Here is a 27,206-nt window from a genome sequence, read left to right as displayed (position 1 = left end):
TGAAAGAATAATTGATAGCATCAATGCACCGGTCCACTCACTCGTTCAAGGGCAACTCAGCTAGCAAATTTCTGTGGGCACTTCGCATTCGTCTCAATAACAGAACCCAAGAAAGTTGAAGAAGCCTTCATGGAACCTGAATGGATTCAAGCTATGCAAGAAGAGCTTCAGCAGTTTGAGCTGAATAATGTATGGGAACTGGTTAAGTCCCTGATCCACGGAAGCACAATATAGGCACCAAATGGATATATCCGCAACAAGCAAGATGAGCATGGTCAAGTTGTCAGAAACAAGCTCGTCTCGTTGCTCAAGGATACACTCAAGTTGAAGGAATTGACTTCGATGAAACATTTGCTCCTGTGGCTAGGCTTGAAGCTATACGCATACTGCTAGCCTATGCAAATCATCATAACATCCTTCTGTATCAAATGGATGTGAAGAGTGCCTTTCTCAATGGCAAGATTGAAGAAGAAGTGTATGTTGCACAACCGCCTGGCTTTGAAGATCCAAAACATCCTGACATGGTTTACAAGCTCAACAAGGCACTGTATGGCCTCAAACAAGCCCCTCGTGCTTGGTATGACACACTCAAACTTCCTGAAGAGCAAAGGCTTCATAGGTTCCCTCGACCCCACTCTCTTCACGAAGACATATGATGGTGAACTGTTTGTGTGCCAAATATATGTGGATGACATTATCTTCGGCTGCACCAATCAGTACAGTGAAGAATTTGGATATATGATGCAAGAGCAATATCAGATGTCCATGATGGGAGAGCTGAAGTTCCTCCGGTCTTCAAATACGACAACAACGCAATGGCATCTTCATATCTCAAGAGAAGTATCTCAAAGATTGCCTGAAGAAGTTCGGTATGCAAGACTGCAAAGGCTCAGACACCAATGCCAGCCAAACATCATCTGGGTCCCGACGACAATGGTAAAGAGTTCGATCAAAAGGTATACCGCTCCATGATTGGTTCTTTACTTTATTTATGTGCATCTAGGCCAGATATTATGCTTAGTGTTTGCATGTGTGCTCGATTTCAAGCGGCACCAAAGGAGTCGCATCACTTAGCTGTGAAGCGAATTCTTCGATATTTGGCTCACACCCCAACTCTAGGATTATGGTATCCAAAGGGCTCAGAGTTTGATCTGGTTGGATTCTCGGATGCTGATTATGCTGGTGACAAAGTTGATCGCAAGTCTACATCAGGCACATGTCACTTTCTGGGACGATCACTTGTATGTTGGTCTTCAAAGAAGCAGAACTGTGTATCTCTCTCCACTGCTGAATCTGAATACATTGCTGCTGGATCTTGCTGCGCTCAGCTTCTGTGGATGAAGCAAACGCTCAAAGACTATGGCATTCATCTGAAGCAAGTGCCACTCTACTGCGACAACGAAAGCGCCATCAAGATTGCCAACAACCCAGTTCAGCACTCGAAGACAAAGCACATTGAAATTCGTCATCACTTTCTCAGAGATCATGTTGTGAAGGAAGATATTGATATCATACACGTCAACACTGAAGAGCAATTGGCAGATATCTTTACCAAGCCCTTGGATGAGAAGAGATTTTGCAAGTTACGGATGAGCTGAATATCCTGGAATCCTCAAATGTCCTGTGATCAGGCACACATCCTAACCCTTATGCATATTGATGACTTAGATGTGCAACACACGAAGTAAAGTATATCTTCAATCAATGAAGACATACATTCTAAGTGTGAATACATTAATGTGGAATTTGACTTCGGAGCGCCACGATAATTGTGCGCCGTGTCTGGGTCTAATACTTCCTATACGGTGGGTAACGCCACCACCAAATGCTCTATTTTGAAGTGTTTCACTCATGGCGTTACATTTGCTATGTCTTCACATTTGGTTTGGCTTCAATCTCAACATATCTTCATGATTATCTTCACTATGTTGATTATATATATATATATATATGTTGGGGAACGTAGCAAAAATTCAAAATTTTCCTACGTGTCACCAAGATCTATCTATGGAGAGACCAGCAACAAGGGGAAGGAGAGTGCATCTACATACCCTTGTAGATCGTTAAGCGGAAGCGTTCAAGAGAACGGGGTTGATGGAGTCGTACTCATCGTGATCCAAATTACCGGAGATCCTAGTGCCGAACGGACGGCACCTCCGCGTTCAACACACGTACAGCCCGACGACGTCTCCCATGCCTTGATCCAGCAAGGAGAGAGGGAGAGGTTGAGGAAGACTCCATCCAGCAGCAGCACAACGGCGTGGTGGTGATGGAGGAGCGTGGCTATCCTGCAGGGCTTCGCCAAACACCACGGGAGAGGAGGAAGGAGAGATGCAGGGCTGCGTCATATAGAGGAGAGGCACTCGCGTGTTATGAGCAGCCCAAACCTCAACTATATATAGGGGAAGGGGAGGGGCTGTGCCCCCTTTAGGGTTTCCACCCCTAGGGGTGGCGGCCAGCCTAGATCCCATCTAAGGGGGGCGGCCATGGGGGAGGGGGAGAGGGAGGCGCACCAGGATGGGCCTTAGGGCCCATCTGCCCTAGGGTTTGCCCCCTTCTCCTCTCCCTTGCGCCTTGGGCCCTTGTGGGGGGGCGCACCAGCCCACCTGGGGCTGGTCCCCTTCCAAACTTGGCCCATGAAGCCCTCCGGGGCTGGTGGCCCCACTTGGTGGACCCCCGGGACCCTCCCAGTGGTCCCGGGACGTTACCGATAAACCCCTAAACTTTTCCGGTGACCAAAACAGGACTTCCCATATATAAAATCTTTACCTCCGGACCATTCCGGAACTCCTCGTGACGTCCGGGATCTCATCCGGGACTCCGAACAACATTCGGTAACCACATACAAACTTCCTTTATAACCCTAGCGTCATCGAACCTTAAGTGTGTAGACCCTACGGGTTCGGGAGACATGCAGACATGACCGAGACGTTCTCCGGTCAATAACCAACAGCGGGATCTGGATACCCATGTTGGCTCCCACATGTTCCACGATGATCTCATCGGATGAACCACGATGTCAAGGACTTAATCAATCCCGTATACAATTCCCTTTGTCTATCGGTACGATACTTGCCCGAGATTCGATCGTCGGTATCCCGATACCTTGTTCAATCTCGTTACCGGCAAGTCTCTTTACTCGTTCCGTAACATATCATCCCGTGATCAACTCCTTGATCACATTGTGCACATTATGATGATGTCCTACCGAGTGGGCCCAGAGATACCTCTCCGTTTACACGGAGTGACAAATCCCAGTCTCGATTCGTGCCAACCCAACAGACACTTTCGGAGATACCTGTAGTGTACCTTTATAGCCACCCAGTTACGTTGTGACGTTTGGCACACCCAAAGCACTCCTACGGTATCCGGGAGTTGCACAATCTCATGGTCTAAGGAAATGATACTTGACATTTGAAAAGCTTTAGCATACGAACTACACGATCTGTGCTAGGCTTAGGATTGGGTCTTGTCCATCACATCATTCTCCTAATGATGTGATCCCGTTATCAACGACATCCAATGTCCATGGTCAGGAAACCGTAACCATCTATTGATCAACGAGCTAGTCAACTAGAGGCTTACTAGGGACATGGTGTTGTCTATGTATCCACACATGTATCTGAGTTTCCTATCAATACAATTCTAGCATGGATAATAAACGATTATCATGAACAAGGAAATATAATAATAATCAATTTATTATTGCCTCTAGGGCATATTTCCAACAGTCTCCCACTTGCACTAGAGTCAATAATCTAGTTCACATCGATATGTGATTAACACTCAAGGTCACATCCCCATGTGACTAACACCCAAAGAGTTTACTAGAGCCAATAATCTAGTTCACATTTACCATGTGATTAACACTCGATGAGATCTAGGTTTGATCATGTTATGCTTGTGAGAGAGGTTATAGTCAACGGGTCTGAAACATTCAGATCCGTATGTACTTCACAAATTTCTATGTCATCTTCTAGATGCAGCTACCACGCTCTATTTGGAGCTATTCCAAATAACTGTTCTACTATACGAATCCAGTTTACTACTCAGAATAATCTGGATTAGTGTCAAAGTTTGCATCGGCGTAACCCTTTACGACGAACTCTTTTACCACCTCCATAATCGAGAAAATTCCTTAGTCCACTAGTTACTAAGGATAACTTTGACCGCTGTCCTGTGATCCATTCTTGGATCACTCTTGTACCCCTTGAGTGACTCATGGCAAGGCACACTTCAGGTGCGATACACAGCATAGCATACTATAGAGCCTATGTCTTAAGCATAGGGGACGACCTTCGTCCTTTCTCTCTATTCTGCCGTGGTCGAGCTTTAAGTCTTAACTTCATACCTTACAACTCAGGCAAGAACTCCTCTGATGAGGACATCAATACCATTGTTACACCCACAGCCCCTACTGTTACATATACTGGACCAATTACTAGAGCTCGCGCACGCCAATTAAATTACCAGGTACTTTCGTTTCTTGGTAATGATTCTAATGTTCATGAGATTATGATGCTGCCTAAATTGGATACATTTGTTTTGCTTACAAATGAAGGTCCTAGCTTGGAGAAGGATGAACATTGGAGCAAGAACACGCATGGAGTTGATGGCATGCGCAAGGGGATCAAGAACGGAGTTACAAGTGATGATTTCAGGACTTTGAAGCCGCCATAAGGAGTGCATGAAGCCTTGGACGAAATATACAAGATGCCACTTCATAATATTCGTCCATAGGCTATTCTAGGTGCTGCGTCACCTTATTAATGGGCCAGGCCCATGTAATTTCGAAATACTTAAGTATAGGCTATTTTTAGAGTCCGTATGTGTGGGGAAACAAGAGTTAGGGTTGGTTTCGGACCCCACCCTCAAGGGCCACGAAATTCCCCCTCTTCCTCCATATATACAGCCCTTAGGGCGTCGTTTAGACTTTGGGTTTTGTTTAGATTAAAAGTTCGCCATAGCTGCAACTTCGCGTACTTCGTTTGTGTCCAACGACCAGACCAAGACGTCACAGAACCTCACCTTGATCAATAAAGCTTTCATCTTATATTCGCAATATCCAGATTGCAATCTCAGTTTCTTGCTTGTTCTTCGTTTGCTCGCAGGAAACAGGCCCTCGTGGTCAGGTTGATCGTGCTCCGGCGTGGTCAATAACCCCTCGGAAGTTGGTTTAGCGATTGCTAAGGCGCGACGTCTCGCACGTTCGTAGTCGGATCGTCAAGGTCGACTCCCACAGAAAACGATAGCCACCATCTCATCGAAACATCGGGACACCTTTGCCTCTATCAAGTGGTATCAGATTTCCAGGTTGCTCGGTGAGATTTTACAGTTTTTCGTAGATTAGATCGAGTCTGTTCTTCATACCTACAGTCCACGAAAAAGCCACAAAAAAAAATTAGGGTTAGTTCATCATATCCGAACCAATCTGAGCCTTTGCATAATCTTTTTAGGGTTTTTGCTTTGTTGAATTTGCGGTTGCATCGTCGTGTCAAGTTGCTGGTCTTAGAGTCTAGTCTTTTAGAGTTTCGAGTTCTGGTCACAAGTTGTCACGCCGCCGCCGCACCATTATCATCGCCCATCTACCACTTTTGCTTATCCGCCACCGCTTTGAATCCATATCCATATACCACCACCAATCCGTATCCATATACCACCACCAATCTGTATTCATATACCACCACCGCTACCATATACCACCACCGCTGCCATATACCACAACCATATATCCACCACCAATCCGAGTTCTTCTCATATTAGGTTTGTTCTTGAGATCAATCTCAATTCCGATTCGTGTTTCCTTGCCTGCGTAGGTTCCGGAAAAAAAAAGAGAGTCTGGAGACCCCCGGGCAGTTTTTAGGCCAAAATTTTCTACGGGCAAATTTTTTTTCCCTATCCTATTTTTAGGCTTTTCTGAGTCTTTTGAGCCACGTGCCATCATAGTGATTTTTTGTTCTCACTTTTTCGTCGTCGCTGCCCTGATTTCCGAAAAAAAAGTGAAAAAAAATTTTCGTGCCCATCACTATCAGTTTGACGAGGGAAGAGTTTTGAGACACTCGCCATTATAGTGTTTTTCGCAAAAAAAAAAAAGGAGCGCAAAAAAAAGAGCGAAAAAAAAAGTTCCAGAGTGTGCTTTTCCCTTATTTACGTGCAGCGCCGTGATTTTGTTAGTGTTCTAGGCTCGCGTCTCTAGCACGGTCTAGCCTAGGACCAGCACAGTACCGTCGTTGAGCGTTTATTCAACTTTGCATCTCTGAATTGATTATTGCTGACCCTTTTTGCTACCATATTATAAGCCTTCCCAGCTCCACATACATCTACGTCGTGCGTTTAACTCTCCCTGGTAATTGCTCTATCCAAGCTTTGAGAGTTTTGACTACGACGGTTGCCGATCACCGCCTGCTGCTGGGTAAGAACTGGTAAGAATTTGAGATTTGCTTGACGGATTTGTGACCCCACCACCACCTCTTGTTAGTAGTCTATAGGATCATATTCTTGTGTGTTTCTATTGTTGCTAACCATGGCAGGATCACAAGCCGACGAGACTGACTGGGAGAACATGACGAATAAGGAGTTGCATGATAAATTTCAGCAAATGATAAGTGGACAGGGGCAAGATGTGCTAAACAGATTTGAAGAGGCCATGGAGAAGATAGATGGCATGGAGAAGACGTTTGAAACAAAGCTCGATAACAAGTTTAATGAATTACTCGCGCGTTTTCCACCACCACCACCGGCTTCACCTAACGCACCTCTAGAACAACAACAACAATGACTACCTACACATCGTGAAACAGCCCTCCGCCGAGCGAGCCATGTCCCTCTTGCACCAGGCCAAACTGTTGGTGCTGCTGTTGATTACTCTGTGGCTCCCTGCTTGAGTGGAGGAGATGATTTTGCTGGGAGATTATCGAGGATGAGGTTGATCAAATCAGAACTACGTGCACCAACAGCACAGCAACCACCAAGGTCGTCCACATGCAAATAATGGCAATGGTAGGGCTCACCCTCAGGTCCGAGATCATGAACCATCTCCCTAAACTAAATTGAATATCCACCATTTGAGTAGATATGGTTCCTGATATATATCTTACTTGGGAGTTAGAACTGAACACCGATTTACATGTTTACAATATCCCGAGGAGAGACGTGTTCCCTGCGCTGTTGTGTGTTTCACTAGTTTTGCATGTTTGGTGGTCTGAGCATTGTAGATTATATCCTATTCCGGCTACTTGGGCTGCTTTGAAGACTGCTATGCGTACTCGTTGGGTTCCACCATATTATCAACGTGAATTACTTCAAAAATTGCAGCGCTTAAGACAGGGAAAAAATTCTGTAGAAGAATATTATCAGGAATTACAAACTAGCATGATTAGATGTGGTATTGTTGAGGAGAATGAAGCTATGCTTGCACGTTTTATGGGTGGATTAAATAGAGAGATTCAGACGATTCTAGAGTATAAGGAGTATACTAATATCACTCGTTTATTCCATCTTGCTTGTAAAGCTGAACATGAAGTGCAGGATCGACAGGCATTGGCGCGGACTAACTTTTCTGCAGGTCGACCTTCTTCATGGACACCACGTGCATCATCTACTTCCACACGTTCTGCTTCACCGGCGCCTCCGTCGGCTGCCACCTCCAACCGTGATACAATAAAGCAGGCACAATCACCACTATCTGCCAAGAGCACACCTTCTGGGCCTGCAAAGAGCTCTTCTTCATCAACAGGGCAAACACATGATATTATTTGTCGACGTTGCAAGGGTGGAGGTCATTATGCGAGAGAATGCCCATCTAAGCGTGTGATGATTGTTACTGAGGATGGTGGGTATGAGTCCGCTAGTGACTATGATGAGGAGACTTTGGCTCCTATTACACGTGACGAACACGGTGGAGACGATTCTGATCATGAGACGCAATACATGGCTCCTGAAGATGCTGACAGGTATGAAAGTTTAGTTGCTCAACGTGTTTTGAGTGTGCAGGTTACACAAGCTGAGCAAAATCAGAGGCATAATTTGTTCCATACAAAGGGAGTTGTGAAGGAACGTTCTGTTCGCGTGATCATAGATGGAGGGAGCTGCAATAACTTGGCTAGCATGGAGATGGTGGAGAAGCTATCTCTCACCACAAGACCACATCCACATCCTTACTACATCCAATGGTTCAACAACAGCGGCAAGGTTAAGGTAACACGTACTGTTCGTGTGCATTTTAGTATCTCTACATATGCTGATTATGTTGATTGTGATGTGGTACCTATGCAAGCATGTTCCTTATTACTTGGTAGACCATGGCAATTTGATAAAAATTCTGTACACCATGGTAGAAACAATCAGTATACTCTTGTTCATAACGATAAAAATATTACTTTGCTTCCTATGACTCCTGATTCCATTTTGAAAGATGATATTAATAGAGCTAATAAAGCAAAACAGGAGACAAATAAGAGTGAAAATCAGATTGTGGCAAAAGAATTTGAGCACCAAATGAAGCCTAATAATAAACCATCTACTGTTGTTTCTGAAATTAAATTGAAAAGTGCATGTTTACTTGCCACCAAATCTGATATTGATGAGCTAGATTTCAGCAAATCTGTTTGCTATGCTTTTGTGTGCAAAGAGGCATTATTTTCATTCGAGGACGTGCCTTCCTCTTTGCCCCCTGCTGTCACTAACATTTTGCAGGAGTTCGCTGACGTCTTTCCACAAGACGTGCCACCGGGATTACCACCTATTCGAGGGATTGAGCATCAAATTGACTTAATTCCCGGTGCTTCGCTACCCAACCGTGCACCATACCGTACCAATCCAGAGGAGACGAAGGAGATTATGCGTCAAGTACAAGAACTGCTCGACAAAGGTTATATACGCGAATCCCTTAGTCCTTGTGCTGTTCCTATCATTTTAGTGCCGAAAAAGGATGGTACGTCGCGTATGTGCGTTGATTGTAGAGGCATTAATAATATTACTATTCGTTATCGTCATCCTATTCCTAGGCTAGATGATATGCTTGATGAATTGAGTGGCTCTACAATATTCTCCAAAGTTGATTTGCGTAGTGGATACCATCAAATTCGTATGAAATTGGGTGATGAATGGAAAACAGCATTTAAAACTAAGTTTGGATTATATGAGTGGTTAGTCATGCCTTTTGGGTTAACTAATGCACCTAGTACTTTCATGAGGTTAATGAACGAAGTTTTACGTGCTTTCATTGGACGATTTGTGGTAGTTTACTTTGATGACATATTGATTTATAGCAAATCTTTGGAGGAACATTTGGAACATTTACGTGCTGTTTTTATTGCTCTACGTGATGCACGTTTGTTTGGTAACCTTGGAAAGTGCACCTTTTGCACCGACCGAGTATCTTTTCTTGGCTATGTTGTTACTCCACAGGGAATTGAAGTTGATAAAGCCAAGATTGAAGCTATTGAGAGTTGGCCGCAGCCCAAAACGGTCACACAAGTGAGGAGTTTCCTTGGCCTCGCTGGTTTCTATAGGCGTTTTGTGAGAGATTTCAGCACCATTGCTGCACCTCTCAACGAGCTTACAAAGAAGGATGTGCCTTTTGTTTGGGGTACCGCACAGGAAGAAGCCTTCACGGTTTTGAAAGATAAGTTGACACATGCTCCTTTACTCCAACTTCCTAATTTCAATAAGACTTTTGAGCTTGAATGTGATGCTAGTGGAATTGGATTAGGAGGTGTGTTATTACAAGATGGAAAACCTGTTGCATACTTTTCTGAAAAATTGAGTGGGCCTAGTCTGAACTATTCTACTTATGATAAAGAATTATATGCTCTTGTTCGGACCTTAGAAACATGGCAACATTATTTATGGCCCAAGGAATTTGTTATACATTCTGATCATGAATCTTTGAAACACATTAAAAGTCAAGCAAAACTGAACCGTAGACATGCTAAATGGGTTGAATTCATTGAGACTTTCCCTTATGTCATTAAACACAAGAAGGGTAAAGAAAATGTTATTGCTGATGCCTTGTCTCGTCGTTATACTATGCTTTCACAACTTGACTTTAAAATATTTGGTTTGGAGACCATCAAAGATCAATATGTTCATGATGCTGAATTTAAAGATGTATTGCAGAATTGTAAGGAAGGGAGAACTTGGAACAAGTTCGTTCTTAACGATGGATTTGTGTTTCGTGCTAACAAGCTATGCATTCCAGCTAGCTCCGTTCGTCTTTTGTTGTTGCAGGAGGCGCATGGAGGAGGATTAATGGGACACTTTGGCGTCAAGAAGACGGAGGATATACTTGCTACACATTTCTTTTGGCCAAAGATGAGACGGGATGTTGAGCGTTTTGTTGCTCGCTGCACTACATGTCAAAGAGCTAAGTCACGACTCAATCCTCATGGTTTATATATGCCTTTGCCAGTACCTAGTGTTCCTTGGGAGGATATATCTATGGACTTTGTTTTAGGTTTACCTCGAACAAAGAAGGGGAGGGATAGCATATTTGTTGTCGTGGATAGGTTCTCGAAAATGGCACACTTTATACCATGTCATAAAAGCGATGATGCTGTTAATGTTGCTGATTTGTTCTTTCGTGAAATTATTCGCTTACATGGTGTGCCAAATACTATTGTTTCAGATCGTGATACTAAATTTCTTAGCCACTTTTGGAGATGTTTATGGGCTAAGTTGGGGACTAAGCTGCTTTTTAGTACTACTTGTCACCCCCAAACTGATGGACAAACTGAAGTAGTCAATAGAACATTGTCTACTATGCTTAGGGCTGTTTTGAAGAATAACAAGAAAATGTGGGAAGAATGCTTGCCTCATATTGAATTTGCTTATAATCGCTCATTGCATTCTACTACTAAGATGTGCCCTTTTGAAATTGTGTATGGTTTCCTACCTCGTGCACCTATTGATTTGTTGCCTCTTCCATCTTCAGAGAAGGTTAATTTTGATGCTAAAGAACGTTCTGAATTGATTTTAAAAATGCATGAGTTAACTAAGGAAAACATTGAGCGTATGAATGCTAAATATAAACTTGCTGGAGATAAGGGTAGAAAACATGTTGTGTTTGCGCCTGGAGATCTTGTTTGGTTACATTTGCGTAAAGATAGATTTCCTAATCTGCACAAATCAAAGCTAATGCCACGTGCTGATGGTCCTTTTAAGGTGTTAGAGAAAATAAATGATAATGCATATAAACTTGAGCTACCTGTAGATTTTGGGGTTAGTCCCACTTTTAACATTGCAGATTTGAAGCCTTATTTGGGTGAGGAAGATGCGCTTCCGTCGAGGACGACTTCATTTCAAGAAGGGGAGGATGATGAGGACATCAATACCATTGTTACACCCACAGCCCCTACTGTTACATATACTGGACCAATTACTAGAGCTCGCGCACGCCAATTAAATTACCAGGTACTTTCGTTTCTTGGTAATGATTCTAATGTTCATGAGATTATGATGCTGCCTAAATTGGATACATTTGTTTTGCTTACAAATGAAGGGCCTAGCTTGGAGAAGGATGAACATTGGAGCAAGAACACGCATGGAGTTGATGGCATGCGCAAGGGGATCAAGAACGGAGTTACAAGTGATGATTTCAGGACTTTGAAGCCGCCATAAGGAGTGCATGAAGCCTTGGACGAAATATACAAGATGCCACTTCATAATATTCGTCCATAGGCTATTCTAGGTGCTGCGTCACCTTATTAATGGGCCAGGCCCATGTAATTTCGAAATACTTAAGTATAGGCTATTTTTAGAGTCCGTATGTGTGGGGAAACAAGAGTTAGGGTTGGTTTCGGACCCCACCCTCAAGGGCCACGAAATTCCCCCCTCTTCCTCCATATATACAGCCCTTAGGGCGTCGTTTAGACTTTGGGTTTTGTTTAGATTAAAAGTTCGCCATAGCTGCAACTTCACGTACTTCGTTTGTGTCCAACGACCAGACCAAGACGTCATCAGAACCCCACCTTGATCAATAAAGCTTTCATCTTATATTCGCAATATCCACATTGAATCTATCTACCATTGTTACACCTGCAGGAAACAGCCTTACATGTATAGGTTATCGTGCTCCGCAACGTGGTCAATAATATTACCAGGAGTTCGGTTTCTTGCTAATGGCGCGACGTCCTCATGCACGTTCGTATGATGCGTCAAATTGGATACTTCCTCCAAATGATAGCCACCATCTATTGGAGAAGGGGACATTGGAGCAAGAACACGCATGCCGTTGATGAATGCGCAGGGGATCAAGAACGGAGTCAAGTGATGATTTCAGGACTTTGAAGCCGCCATAAGGAGTGCATGAAGCCATGGACGAAATATACAAGATGCCACTTCATAATATTCGTCCATAGGCTAATCTAGGTGCTGCGTCACCTTATTAATGGGCCAGGCCCATGTAATTTCGAAATACTTAAGTATAGGCTATTTTTAGAGTCCGTATGTGTGGGGAAACAAGAGTTAGGGTTGGTTTCGGACCCCACCCTCAAGGGCCACGAAATTCCCCCCTCTTCCTCCATATATACAGCCCTTAGGGCGTCGTTTAGACCTTGGGTTTTGTTTAGATTAAAAGTTCGCCCTAGCTGCAACTTCTCGTACTTCGTTTGTGTCCAACGACCAGACCAAGACGTCACAGAACCCCACCTTGATCAATAAAGCTTTCATCTTATATTCGCAATATCCAGATTGCAATCTCAGTTTCTTGCTTGTTCTTCGTTTGCTCGCAGGAAACAGGCCCTCGTGGTCAGGTTGATCGTGCTCCGGCGTGGTCAATAACCCTCGGAAGTTTGGTTTAGCGATTGCTAAGGCGCGACGCTCTCGCACGTTGTAGTCGGATCGTCAAGGTCGACTTCCCACAGAAAACGATAGCTATCATCTCATCGAAGATCGGGACCCTCGCCTCTATCACCAGATTGCAATCTCAGTTTCTTGCTTGTTCTTCGTTTGCTCGCAGGAAACAGACCCTCGTGGTCAGGTTGATCGTGCTCCGGCGTGGTCAATAACCCTCGGAAGTTGGTTTAGCGATTGCTAAGGCACGGCGTCTCACACGTTCGTAGTCGGATCGTCAAGGTCAACTCCCACAGAAAACGATAGCCACCATCTCATCGAAACATCGGGACACCTTAGCCTCTATCACCTTCTTTGACTGATCCATCTGGACACCTTCAAGATCATGTCAAGGTATGTGCTCATTTGAAAGTCCGTTAAAGCGTTTTGATCTATCCTTATAGATTCTTGATGCTCAATGTTCAAGTAGTAATCCAGGCTTTCCATTGAAAAACTCTTTCCAAATAACCCTATATGCTTTCCAGAAATTCTACATCATTTCTGATCCACAATATGTCAACAACATATACTCATCAGAAATTCTATAGTGCTCCCACTCACTTCTTTGGAAATACAAGTTTCTCATAAACTTTGTATAAACCCAAAATCTTTGATCATCTCATCAAAGCGTACATTCCAACTCCGAGATGCTTACTCCAGTCCTTAGAAGGATTGCTGGAGCTTTGCATACTTATTAGCATCTTTCAGGATTGACAAAACCTTCCGGTTGTATCACATACAACCTTTCCTCAAGAAAATCATCGAGGAAACAATGTTTTGACATCCTATTTGCAAGATTTCTTAAATAGTGCAGTAATCGCTAATATAATTCCAACAGACTCTTAGCATCGCTACGAGTGAGAAAGTCTCATCGTAGTCAACTCCTTGAACTTGTCGGAAAACATCTTAACGACAAGTCGAGCTTTCTAATGGTGACATTTACCATCATTGTCCGTCTTCCTTTAAAATCCATCTGTACTCAACAGCCTCACGACCATCGAGCTGTTCTGTCAAAGTCTACACTTTGTTTCCATACATGGATCCTCTCTCGGATTTTATGGCCTCGAGCCATTTATCGGAATCCGGCCACCATCACTTCTCCATAGCTCGTAGGTTCATTGTTCTAGCAACATGACTTCAGACAGGATCGTACCACATCTGAGTAGTATGCAACTTGTCATCCACTTTGATAGAGGCAAAGGTGTCCCGATGTTTCGATGAGATGGTGGCTATCGTTTTCTGTGGGAGTCGACCTTGACGATCCGACTACGAACGTGCGAGACGTCGCGCCTTAGCAATCGCTAAACCAACTTCCGAGGGGTTATTGACCACGCCGGAGCACGATCAACCTGACCACGAGGGCCTGTTTCCTGCGAGCAAACGAAGAACAAGCAAGAAACTGAGATTGCAATCTGGATATTGCGAATATAAGATGAAAGCTTTATTGATCAAGGTGGGGTTCTGTGACGTCTTGGTCTGGTCGTTGGACACAAACGAAGTACGCGAAGTTGCAGCTATGGCGAACTTTTAATCTAAACAAAACCCAAAGTCTAAACGACGCCCTAAGGGCTGTATATATGGAGGAAGAGAGGGGAATTTCGTGGCCCTTGAGGGTGGGGTCCGAAACCAACCCTAACTCTTGTTTCCCCACACATACGGACTCTAAAAATAGCCTATACTTAAGTATTTCGAAATTACATGGGCCTGGCCCATTAATAAGGTGACGCAGCACCTAGAATAGCCTATGGACGAATATTATGAAGTGGCATCTTGTATATTTCGTCATGGCTTCATGCACTCCTTATGGCGGCTTCAAAGTCCTGAAATCATCACTTGTAACTCCGTTCTTGATCCCCTTGCGCATGCCATCAACTTCATGCGTGTTCTTGCTCCAATGTTCATCCTTCTCCAAGCTAGGCCCTTCATTTGAAAGCAAAACAAATGTATCCAATTTAGGCAGCATCATAATCTCATGAACATTAGAATCATTACCAAGAAACGAAAGTACCTGGTAATTTAATTGGCGTGCGCGAGCTCTAGTAATTGGTCCAGTATATGTAACAGTAGGGGCTGTGGGTGTAACAATGGTATTGATGTCCTCATCATCCTCCCCTTCTTGAAATGAAGTCGTCCTCGACGGAAGCTCATCTTCCTCACCCAAATAAGGCTTCAAATCTGCAATATTAAAAGTGGGACTAACCCCAAAATCTGCAGGTAGCTCAAGTTTATATGCATTATCATTTATTTTCTCTAAAACCTTAAAAGGACCATCAGCACGTGGCATTAGCTTTGATTTGCGCAGATTAGGAAATCTATCTTTACGCAAATGTAACCAAACAAGATCTCCAGGTGCAAACACAACATGTTTTCTACCCTTATCTCCAGCAAGTTTATATTTAGCATTCATACGCTCAATGTTTTCCTTAGTTAACTCATGCATTTTTAAAATCAATTCAGAACGTTCTTTAGCATCAAAATTAACCTTCTCCGAAGATGGAAGAGGCAACAAATCAATAGGTGCACGAGGTAGGAAACCATACACAATTTCAAAAGGGCACATCTTAGTAGTAGAATGCAATGAACGATTATAAGCAAATTCAATATGAGGCAAGCATTCTTCCCACATTTTCTTGTTATTCTTCAAAACAGCCCTAAGCATAGTAGACAATGTTCTATTGACTACTTCAGTTTGTCCATCAGTTTGGGGGTGACAAGTAGTACTAAAAAGCAGCTTAGTCCCCAACTTAGCCCATAAACATCTCCAAAAGTGGCTAAGAAATTTAGTATCACGATCTGAAACAATAGTATTTGGCACACCATGTAAGCGAATAATTTCACGAAAGAACAAATCAGCAACATTAACAGCATCATCGCTTTTATGACATGGTATAAAGTGTGCCATTTTCGAGAACCTATCCACGACAACAAATATGCTATCCCTCCCCTTCTTTGTTCAGAGGTAAACCTAAAACAAAGTCCATAGATATATCCTCCCAAGGAACACTAGGTACAGGCAAAGGCATATATAAACCATGAGGATTGAGTCGTGACTTAGCTCTTTGACATGTAGTGCAGCGAGCAACAAAACGCTCAACATCCCGTCTCATCTTTGGCCAAAAGAAATGTGTAGCAAGTATATCCTCCGTCTTCTTGACGCCAAAGTGTCCCATTAATCCTCCTCCATGCGCCTCCTGCAACAACAAAAGACGAACGGAGCTAGCTGGAATGCATAGCTTGTTAGCACGAAACACAAATCCATCGTTAAGAACGAACTTGTTCCAAGTTCTCCCTTCCTTACAATTCTGCAATACATCTTTAAATTCAGCATCATGCACATATTGATCTTTGATGGTCTCCAAACCAAATATTTTAAAGTCAAGTTGTGAAAGCATAGTATAACGACGAGACAAGGCATCAGCAATAACATTTTCTTTACCCTTCTTGTGTTTAATCACATAAGGGAAAGTCTCAATGAATTCAACCCATTTAGCATGTCGACGGTTCAGTTTTGCTTGACTTTTAATGTGTTTCAAAGATTCATGATCAGAATGTATAACAAATTCCTTGGGCCATAAATAATGTTGCCATGTTTCTAAGGTCCGAACAAGAGCATATAATTCTTTATCATAAGTAGAATAGTTCAGACTAGGCCCACTCAATTTTTCAGAAAAGTATGCAACAGGTTTCCCATCTTGTAATAACACACCTCCTAATCCAATTCCACTAGCATCACATTCAAGCTCAATAGTCTTATTAAAATCAGGAAGTTGGAGGAAAGGAGCATGTGTGAAATTATCTTTCAATACCGTGAAGGCTTCTTGCTGTGCGGTACCCCAACAAAGGCACATCCTTCTTTGTAAGCTCTGAGAGACTGCAGCAATGGTGCTGAAATGTCTCACAAAACGCCTATAGAAACCAGCGAGGCCAAGGAAACTCCTCACTTGTGTGACCGTTTTGGGCTGCGGCCAACTCTCAATAGCTTCAATCTTGGCTTTATCAACTTCAATTCCCTATGGAGTAACAACATAGCTAAGAAAAGATACTCGCTCGATGAAAAAGGTGCACTTTCCAAGGTTACCAAACAAACGTGCATCACGTAGAGCAATAAAAACAGCACATAAATGTTCCAAATGTTCCTCCAAAGATTTTCAATAAATCAATATGTCATCAAAGTAAACTACCACAAATCGTCCGATGAAAGCACGTAAAACTTCATTCATGAACCTACTAGGTGCATTAGTTAACCCAAAAGGCATGACTAACCACTCATATAATCCAAACTTAGTTTTAAATGTTGTTTTCCATTCATCTCCCAATTTCTTACGAATTTGATGGTATCCACTATGCAAATCAACTTTGGAGAATACTGTAGAGCCACTCAATTCATCAAGCATATCATCTAGCCTAGGAATAGGATGACGATAACGAATAGTAATATTATTAATTCCTCTACAATCAACGCACATACGCAACGTACCATCCTTTTCCGGCACTAAAATGATAGGAACAGCACAAGGACTGAGGGATTCGCGTATATAACCTTTGTCGAGCAGTTCTTGTACTTGACGCATAATCTCCTTCGTCTCCTCTGGATTGGTACGGTATGGTGCACGGTTGGGTAATGATGCACCAGGAATTAAGTCAATTTGATGCTCAATCCCTCGAAAAGGTGGTAATCCCGGTGGCACGTCTTGTGGAAAGACGTCAACGAACTCCTGCAAAATGTTAGTGACAGCAGGAGGCAAAGAGGAAGGCACGTCCTCGAATGAAAATAATGCCTCTTTGCACACAAAAGCATAGCAAACAAATTTTCTAAAATCTAAATCATCAATGTCAGATTTGGTGGCAATTAAACATGCACTTTTCAATTTAATTTCAGAAGCAACACTAGATGGTTTATTATTAGGCTGCATTTGTTGCTCAAATTCTTTTGCCACAATCTGATTTCACTTTTATTTTTCTCCTGTTTTGCTTTATTAGCTCTATTAATATCATCTTTCAAAATGGAATCGGGAGTCATAGGAAGCAAAATAATATTTTTATCCTTATGAACAAGAGTATACTGATTGTTTCTACCATGGTGTACAGAATTTTTATCCAATTGCCATGGTCTACCAAGTAATAAGGAACATGCTTGCATAGGTACCACATCACAATCAACATAATCAGCATATGTAGAGATACTAAAATGCACACGAACAGTACTTGTTACCTTAACCTTGCCACTGTTGTTGAACCATTGGATGTAGTAAGGATGTGGATGTGGTCTTGTGGTGAGAGATAGCTTCTCCACCATCTCCATGCTAGCCAAGTTATTGCAGCTCCCTCCATCTATGATGATGCGAACAGAACGTTCCTTCACAACTCCCTTTGTATGGAACAAATTATCCCTCTGATTTTGCTCAGCTTGTGTAACCTGCACACTCAAAACACGTTGAGCAACTAAACATTCATACCTGTCAGCATCTTCAGCAGCCATGTATTGCGTCTCATGATCAGAATCCTCTCCTCCGTGTTCTTCATGTGTAATAAGAGCCAAAGTCTCCTCATCATAGTCACTAGCGGACTCATACCCACCATCCTCAGTAACAATCATCACACGCTGAGATTGGCGTTCTCTCGCAAAATTTCCTCTTCCCTTACAACGATGACAAATAATATCACTTGTGTGCCCTGTTGATTCCATGGAAGAAGAAGAGCTCTGCGCAGGTCCGGCAGGTGTGCTCTTGGCAGATAGTGGTGGTTGTGCCTGCTTTCTTGTATCACGGCTGGCGGTGGCACCTGATGGAGGTGCTGGTGGAGTGGAAGTAGAGGATGCACGTGGTGTCCATGATGAAGATTGACCTGCAGAAAAGTTAGTTCGCGACAATGCCTGCCGATCCTGCACTTCACGTTCAGCTTTACAAGCAAGATGGAATAAACGAGTGATATTAGTATACTCCTTATACTCTAGAATGGTCTGGATCTCTCTATTTAATCCACCCATAAAACGTGCAACCATAGCTTCATTCTCCTCAACAATACCACATCTAATCATGCCAGTTTGTAATTCCTGATAATATTCCTCTACAGAATTTTTCCTTGTCTTAAACGCTGCAATTTTTGAACTAATTCACGTTGATAATATGGTGGAACCCAACGAGTACGCATAGTAGTTTCAAAGCAGCCCAAGTAGTTGGAATAGGATATAATCTACAATGTTCAGACCACCAAACACATGCAAAGCTAGTGAAGGCACAAACAGCAGCAGGAACATGTCTCTCCTCGGGATATTGTAAACATGTAAATCGTTGTTCAGTTTCTAACTCCCAAGTAAGATATATATCAGGAACATATCTACCCTCAAATGGTGAAATATTCAATTTTAGTTTAGGAAGATGGTCATGTACCTCAGGTGGTGGTGCAGCCCTACCGTTGCGATGATATGCATGAGGACGACTGGTGGTGGTGGTGCTGGTGGTTGCACGTAGTTCTGATTTTGGTCAACCTCATCCTCGTAATGGTCCTCCACCTCTGCAGTAGCAGCAGGAGCGAAGAAGCACCAGTAGGTACAACAGCACCAGAAGTTTGACCAGGCTCAATGGGAACGCGTTGTGCTCGTCCCACTTGATTTGGAAGACGATGTTGTTGTTATTGTTGTAGAGGTGCGACAGGTGCAGTGGGGTGGAAGACGCACGAGCAATTCATTAAACTTGTGATCGAGCTTTGTTTCGAACGCCTTCTCCAATGACATCTATCTTCTCCATGGCCTCTTCAAATCTATTTAGCAACATCTTCACCTGTCCACTCATCATTTGCTGAAACTTATCATGTAACTCTTTGTTTGTCAGTCTCATCGGCTTGTGATCCTGCATGGTTAGCAAGCAATAGAAACACACAAGAATATGATCCTACAGACTACTAGTAAGTGGTGGACAATCACAAATCCGTCAAGCAAATCTCAAATTCTTACCAGTTCTTACCCAGCAGCAGGCGGTGATCGGCAACCGTCGTAGTCAAAACTCTCAAAGCTTGGATACAGCGATTACCAGGGAGAGTCAAACGCACGACGTAGATGTATGTGGAGCTAGGAAGGCTTATAATATAGTAGCAAAAATGGTCAGCAATAATCAATTCAGAGATGCGAAGTTGAATAAACGCTCAACGACGGTACTGTGCTGGTCCTAGGCTAGACCGTGCTAGAGACGCGAGCCTAGAACACTAACAAAATCACGGCGCTGCACGTAAACAAGGGAGGAGCACGCTCTAATTTTTTTTTTTCACTTTTTTTTTCCTCTTTTTTTGCTCCACCAACAATTTTTTTTCGAAAAGTCTACAAATGGTCTAAAAACTGCCTAGCCAGAATTTTCCAGACTTAGTTTTTTTGAGTTTGGAACTATTTTTCTTCTGCGGGTAGCACGGAATCTCAGGAGTCCTATTCTGTCACGACTCGAAGTATCGCGTGATCCGGAAATCGAAAACAAAGCAACAATTACTGGACTCGACTAGGACTGGTGGCAGAGATGAATCTGGTGGAATCTCGGACTGGTGGCGGCGATGAATCTGGTGGAAATGGACTGGTGGCGGATATATGTTGCAGGTGGACTCGGATTGGAGTGATGGCGGCGGATATGTGGTGGCGTATATGGACGCGGATTGGTGGTGAATATGTGGTGGTGAATATGGCAGCGACGATGAAGTTGGTGTGGTGGTGGTATATGGCAGCAGCGATGATGATGATGCGGTGGTGATATATGGCAGTGGCGACGTGACAACCTATGAACAGAACTCGAAACTCTAAAGGACTAGACGCTAAGACCAGCAACTTGACATGACGATGCAACCACAAATTGAACAAAGCAAATACAGAAAATATTATGCAAAGGCTCAGATTGGTTCGGATAGGATGAAGTAACCCTAATTTTTTTTGGCTTTTTCGTGGACTATAGGTACGAAGAACAGACTCGATCTAAACTACGAAAAACTGTAAAATCTCACTGAGCAACCTGGAAATCTGATACCACTTGATAGAGGCGAAGGTGTCCCGATGTTTCGATGATATGGTGGCTATCGTTTCTGTGGGAGTCGACCTTGACGATCCGACTACGAACATGCGAGACGTCGCGCCTTAGCTATCGCTAAACCAACTTCTGAGGGGTTATTGACCACGCCGGAGCACGATCAACCTGACCACGAGGGTCTGTTTCCTGCGAGCAAACGAAGAACAAGCAAGAAACTGAGATTGCAATCTGGATATTGTGAATATAAGATGAAAGCTTTATTGATCAAGGTGGGGTTTTGTGACGTCTTGGTCTGGTCGTTGGACACAAACTAAGTACGTGAAGTTGCAACTATGGCGAACTTCTAATCTAAACAAACCCAAAGTCTAAATGACTTCCTAAGGTCTGTATATATGGAGGAAGAGGGGGGAATTTCATGGCCCTTGGAGGAGGGGTCCGAAACCAACCCTAACTCTTGTTTCCCCACACATACGGACTCTAAAAACAGCCTATACTTAAGTATTTCAAAAATACATGGGCATGGCCCAATAATAAGACCTAAAATACCCTCTTGGACAAAATTTATGAAGTGGCATCTTGTATATTTCGTCCAGGCTTCATGCACTCCTTATGGTGGCTTCAAGTCCTGTAATCATCACTTGTAACTCCGTTCTTGATTCCCTTGCGCATGCCATCATCTCCATGCTTGATCTTGCTCCAAGGTACATCTTTCTTGTCCAAGCTAGGCCCTTCATTTGTAAGCAAAAAAAATGTATCCAATTTAGGCAGCATCATATTCGCATGAACATTAGAATCGTTACCAAGAAACAAAAGTACCTGATAATTCAATTGGCGTGTGCGAGCTCTAGTAATTGGTCCAATATGTATAGCAGCAGGGGCTGTGGGTGTAACAATGGTATTGACGTCCTCATCATACCGTCGCGGGATTTTTGCGGCCACCTATGGGACCGGGTGGCCCCTTGTTGGTTCGGCAGAGGGACGGCGCATTGCACAAAGGGAAGACCAGCGTACGGCAGCGCGGTAGGGAGCACACAATCGATTTACCCATGTTCGGGCCGCCGCGAGGCGTAAGACCCTACTCCTACTTTAGTGGATTGATGGAAGAATGAATGTGGTGGTGCGTAGTACACATGCCCGGCAAGGTTTGCCCATGGCGACTACGTGTGTGTGGTGGATTGGGGCTGTCAACTTTCCAACCTTCTAACCCCTCCTACGAGTGCCATGGGCCTCCTTTTATAGATTAAGGGGTAACCACAGTGTCAAAGTGGTCATTATCCATTGATGTGATAGCAAATAGTGCTATCATACCTAACTCTGTGGGCTGACAGCACGCATTAAATGCGCTACTTAGTGTCACATCACAGGGCACCTGGCAAGGCCTGCCGGGCTATCTTGCCAGCTCCGCATCTACCCTCTTGACACGTCACAAGACGGGTGTCATCTGTTGGCTCCTTTGTAGGAAATGGCTGCCATGTGGCGAATGGCTGCCATTTAACCATCTTGTGGCTTGACACCACACTGATTGACGACGTGAGTCGTGCTTGAGTGGTTGGTGGGGCGGTTCTGCCCTCGCGAGCCCTGGCAGACTCTGCCGGGGAGCCTCGGTTGCTTGCTTCTGGTGGTGGCCTTGCCCCTTGCCGGGCTCACCTGCCCGGCATGGGAGGCCCTTCTCTTGCCGCTATCTAGCTCCTCAGGCTAAATCTTAGTCCTTTTGAGCTGCATGTTGGTTCTTCAAATATCTTGGTTCTTCAGTCTCTGGCTTAAGCTGGTGCTTCAACCTTGATCTTGTGCCTATGCACAGTTGGTCAACAGACCCAGGGTTTTTCCACCGACAGAAGCCCCCGGGCTTGCCCCGAACGCGCTGCTGAGCATCGTTAGGGTAGGGCCTAATAAGTGCACAGGAAAAGTTGCTGAAGGGGTTGGCCCCTTAAGTTTTCAATTGTTGTTTCATGAGCCTTGATTCCGGGCCAGTTTCCGGTTTTTCCGCATGCGGCATAAAGCCAACGGTGGTGCGGTTGCTCTAGTAATGGCCCGTGAATGACTTTGACACTTGGGGTAGAAACCACCAATTTACTCTTCCCATAGTGCGCCCTTATGCTGAGCCACTTATGCAGCATGCATCGTGCGGGGTAGGTAGCGGAGGCGCGTGTCATGGGAGAGTATCTTGGGAAGGTCCTGCTCGTCTTGAATTGGCGGAGGAGGGCGGTGTTCATCCGTGGATGGAGCCGCTGCCCCTCCCTACTCGGCCTATAAAAGGGAGGAGCGGAGGAGGGCGGAGTCATCCATTTCTGTTGTCCTCCTCTCCTCATCATCCGTTTCTGCTGGTCATGCTTGAGAAGGAAGCCTGGGGCCAGCCCCGGGCTCTAGCTTGGGGCATACGTTGCCTCACGCTGGTGCTAACGCTTGTGGAGTGAGCCTGGTCCTTGGCATGGTGAATCTTTTGGTCTCTTTGATGCTCGGCCGGGAGGAGGGGCTGGAGACCATTGGTAATCCTAGCATCGCCCCTCCCGGAGGTCTTGGAGTTGATGTGGAAGGGAGGCGCGCCTTCCTGCCCGCCAAGGTGGTGTGTTTCACGCCTCGAGCCCCTGGCCGTCCTGGCCGCTTGCTGTTTCTCTGCTGGAGGCATCGGGCCGGAGTCTTGGCGTCTCCTGGGAGCAGTGGTGGTGAGGAGAAAGCGAGGGAAGACAGAAAGCACGGGTGGTAGGGGGTGAGGTCGGAGTACGATTGCATGGATGCCTTCGCCTCCTACCGTCAACCTGCCGCCTTGTCTTTCCGCTCCTCCTCAGCATCATCAATACTAGCCTCTTCGGGTGATAGCCGGGGAGGGATGTTCTCTTGGTGCCTTCTCCTCACCTCCAGCAGTCTTCCGGCTAAGCTTTGGTGGATGACTCCACTAGTGCTCAATTTGGGGCTTCTTGCTGGCTCTAGAGGTGGCGACCAAAAGGCACCATCCCGTCCCCAGTGCTCCTCCTTCGCAGCCTTGCCACTCCCGGTCTTGTCAGGCCATGCCCGACGGGCCCTAACGAGACTGGGGTGGGCTCCTGCTTGGGTGCTCCTTTACTCGTATTTTCCTCCTTCCACCGCAGTGCCTGAAGGAGGGAAAACAAAAAGAGGGGATCACGGGGCACTTATGTTTTTTCAATCTTAAACTTGTAGGCAATTGCCAAATTTTAGTTCAAATAATGTAATCTCTCGAGTCCGTCTTGGCTTTCTGTAATGCTTGTACTTGTATTCGCATGTCAATGAAAGAAATAAACCTTGCCGAGAACTCGTGCATGTATACATCCATGCAGACGTGGAGTGCCTGTTTATAGTTGAACGATTTTTCCTAGCAGGATATCCTGCCGGCACCCTTTTCATCTGCCGGAGAACCATGTCTGTCAGGGAACAGACCAAGGCGCCAGCCCCCCACCCACTCCCTTTTTACCAAGGGCCACTGCGACCATCTAGGCCGAAGCAACGTTCGATCAAAACATGGGAGCACCCTAGTCTCAAGAGAGCGGTGAGGTTTCTCTATGCACAAGTTATAGCTTACAGAACACTAATGGGCAAGAGGTAGACTTATCACTTTGGCTTGCCGGGGACCATGGTGCCGTGCAATCTTCTCGTCCCTTGTCGGAGTCAAGTTCACGGCAGGAACCTGCAACTCATGTAGATGAGAATGAATGCAGGATGTAGTCCTATCTATATGCATATGCAAATGCTCATGAAATGCTTATACAATGATCTGGATGTGCTTGTGCATGCATGCGATCTTGATCACCCCCCCCCCACAACGCTTCTTTATTTTATCTTGCACGGGGTCATCGCCTCGGCTTTGTACAAGGGGTTACATCCAACTGAGGCAAGGCCTGTACAACGGCCAAATCCAGTTGTGCCCCTAACTCGAACCCACTACTCAGTTTTGCCCCTAATTTTTAGGTATGCTCAGTTTTGCCCCTCCACCATTAGTGTCACTTATAGAAATGCCCTTTTGCGCCGTTACCCTTCGGTCAAACGACTTTGACCATCCAGAAAAAAATAGCAAAAAAATCAAAAAAATCTAATATTTTGTGGGATCGAAGATAGTCATGTCCGCAAAGCGCTTGCAAATTTTTGTGTTGGTTCGACACTCCGGGAGCTCGTGGCAAAGGAAAACAAAAGTAATTTATGCCTATGAACAGTACATTCGAAAAAATAGCAACAAAATTCAAAAAAAGTTGATTTTTTTTGCTTGAAAGAGGCTTGAGTGCACAAGGTGCTTGCAAGTTTTGGTGATCAAATGACGTACGAGGCGCTCTAGAGAAAAAAGAAACAAAATAGTGCATTTTTTCAAAGTTTTTTTGAGATAAATTTTGGGTTTTTTTCTCCACGAGCTCCTATGATGTCCAAACACAACAAAAATGTGCACACATCTTGCGCACCTTAGTATCTTCAGTCCCACAAAATTTCCTAATTTTTTATTTTTTTTATCTATTTGTTTTGAATTTACTCTTCACATACATACAAAATTTATGTTTTCCTTTGCTACGAGCTCCTAGGGTGTCTGAAGTGCATGAAAATTTGTACATACCTTTGCAGACATGAGTATCTTTGATCCCACAAAGTTTCATATTCTTTTGAATTTTTTTGCTATTTTTTCAGGACGGTCAGAGCCCTTTGACCGGACGATAACAGCACAGAAGGTCATTTCTAGAAGTGAAACTAACGGTGGAGGGGCAAAACTGAACATACCTAAAAATTAGGGGCAAAACTGAGTATTGGGTTCGAGTTGAGGGCATAGATGTAAATGTCCCCTGTACAAAAGGGTGGCTGCCGGGCGGTGCCCGACAGCCTCGCGCCTTATGGGTAGTACTTACGGAGATGCCCAATATTCCATGAGTTTTGCAACTATGTGACATCTCCGGTCTCCATACGGACTGCGCTAGGTCTGGTGACTCGTACCACCCGGTAGGGCCTTCCCACTTCGGTGATAACTTGTTTGTACCCTTGGCGGACTAAATGCGCCTAAGGACAAGGTCACCTTCCTCAAAACACCGGGCATGAACCCTGCGGCTATGATAGCTACGCAGGGCTTGCTGGTAGCGTGCAACACACGTAGCAGCCCGGAGACGGTTCTCCTCAAGTAGCACAACATCGTCACACCGATGTTGATCTTGCGCTACTTCGTCGTAGGCAAGCACTCGAGGGGACCCGTAAATGCGTTCTGTGGGGATAATTGCTTCTGCCCCATAGACCAGGGAGAAGGGAGTCTACCCGGTAGCTCAGTTAGGTGTCATTCTGAGGGACCAGAGAACTACCTACAGATCCTCGATACGCCGCCTGCCGTGCATCTGCAGTGCATCGAAAGTTCTTGTCTTCAGTCCACGAAGCACTTTAGTGTTTGCCCTCTCAGCTTGTCTATTGCTCTGGGGTGTGCCACAGAAGCGAATAAGATTTTGCATCCGAGGGTGTGAACATATTGCATGAAGGCGTGGCTCATGAACTGGGTGCCGTTGTCTATGATGATCCTTGCCGGAACTCCGAAACGACACACCAATTCTTTCAAGAACTTGATAGCTGACTGAGCAGTCACCTTTCTCACGGCAGTCACTTCTGGCCACTTTGTAAACTTGTCTATGGAAACGAACAAGAATTCAAAGCCCCGGTTGCTCGGGGGAAGAGGCCGAGGATATCGAGCCCCCTGACCGAAAATGGTCATGATAGAGGGATTGTCTGAAGGACTTGGGGAGGCAGGTGTGTTCTCTTGGAATGGAACTGGCAGGCTTCACATTTCGTGATGAGCTCAACTCCACCTTGGAGGGCTGTAGGCCAATGGAATCCTTGTCGGAATGCTTTCTCAACTAATGCCCTTGATCCAATGTGTGAGCCACGCATTCCTCTGTGAATCTCAGCCAGCAGTACCTTTCCATCCTCCCGGCAAACACACTTGAATTTCACACCGTTGGGCCTTCTTCTGTATAGAGTGTCATCGACAAACTGATACATACTGGCCTTCTGGGCTACTCATTCAGCTTCATCATGATTTCCAGGGAGTTCTCTGATTTGGAGGAAGTGGACAATGTGCCTTGCCCAAGTTGGAGCCTAGGGCTCGGCAACAAGGACTAGAGGAACCTCCTCAGCAGCAGGAGCACCAGCCTCGTTCGCGGGGTCCGTAGGCCCGGCTGGAGGTGGTGGTCCGGCAGGCTGTGAGGAGTTGTTTCCGGCAGGGTCTCTGCCGGGAGCTGATGGCTCTTCCGGAAGAGGCTTACCGTAGTCCATGTTTCTCTTTTTCCAAGCCACTGTGGCTGGTGATACGGAGGGGTGAGAGAGATGGAGAACAAAAGTTCCTGGTTCCACAGGAAGCTTCTGCGCAACACACTTTGACATGTGATCAGCTATGCTGTTTTCCGCACG

Source organism: Triticum urartu, chromosome 3, assembly GCF_003073215.2.
Source record: "Triticum urartu cultivar G1812 chromosome 3, Tu2.1, whole genome shotgun sequence".
Taxonomy (NCBI): domain Eukaryota; kingdom Viridiplantae; phylum Streptophyta; class Magnoliopsida; order Poales; family Poaceae; genus Triticum; species Triticum urartu.
This window is presented reverse-complemented; position numbering follows the sequence as displayed.